The following is a 615-nucleotide window of genomic DNA, read 5'->3' as shown; positions in this document are numbered from 1 at the left end:
ATATAAATGTAAAATAAAGGGAAATATAATATAAATATCAATATAAATATAAATGTAAATAGTTGTCTTCCAACGGAACCAAATCCTGCAGTGTTTTCCCCCTAATCTATCACACAGCTCCATCAAAATAATAACTGGGATTAGCAGGGAAGAGCTGGAATCTGCAAACCCACCTGGTTTCATTTCCATCGTGTGGCAGCAGCTCTTGAATTTTGAACTCCTAGAATTTTTACTTCCCGAGTTTGTAACTCCTGCGAACTGCCAGGAATGCAGGAATTGCACCAGGAGTCACCCTCAGCATTCCCTTCTCCTGCAGATATTATTAAAATTCATCAACAATTATAAAATTTAATAGAAGCAATAATAAAATTAATTTTATATAAGCAATCATAAAAATTGATATCCAGTGATTAAAATTGATATCCAAACAGCTGCAAAGGAACCTTCCCAGTATGCACACCCTGCTGGAAGCCTGGCTGGATAAAGTCGTACATGGAATGGGAAATACCAAAGCAGCTGAAGGTTAAAATTAAGTAGAAAGAAAGAATTCTCTGGGCTTTTTCCCCATATTTATTTCACATTATTAAACACATGTATCACTCTGATTAATGGAAT

The 615-nt window shown here is 35.3% G+C and overlaps 1 protein-coding gene across 1 annotated transcript in view; it reads left to right on the top strand.

Moving 5' to 3' along the window:
- Window positions 1-615, top strand: part of PRKG1 (protein kinase, cGMP-dependent, type I) — a 315,753-nt gene that overhangs the window by 298,826 nt on the left and 16,312 nt on the right. The window lies entirely within an intron of this gene.

This window comes from Corvus brachyrhynchos, unplaced genomic scaffold (assembly GCF_000691975.1).
Source record: "Corvus brachyrhynchos isolate BGI_N302 unplaced genomic scaffold, ASM69197v1 scaffold334, whole genome shotgun sequence".
In the NCBI taxonomy this organism is placed as follows: Eukaryota; Metazoa; Chordata; class Aves; order Passeriformes; family Corvidae; genus Corvus; species Corvus brachyrhynchos.
The sequence above is the reverse complement of the archived record's forward strand: the minus strand, read 5'-3'. Positions and strand labels throughout refer to the sequence as shown.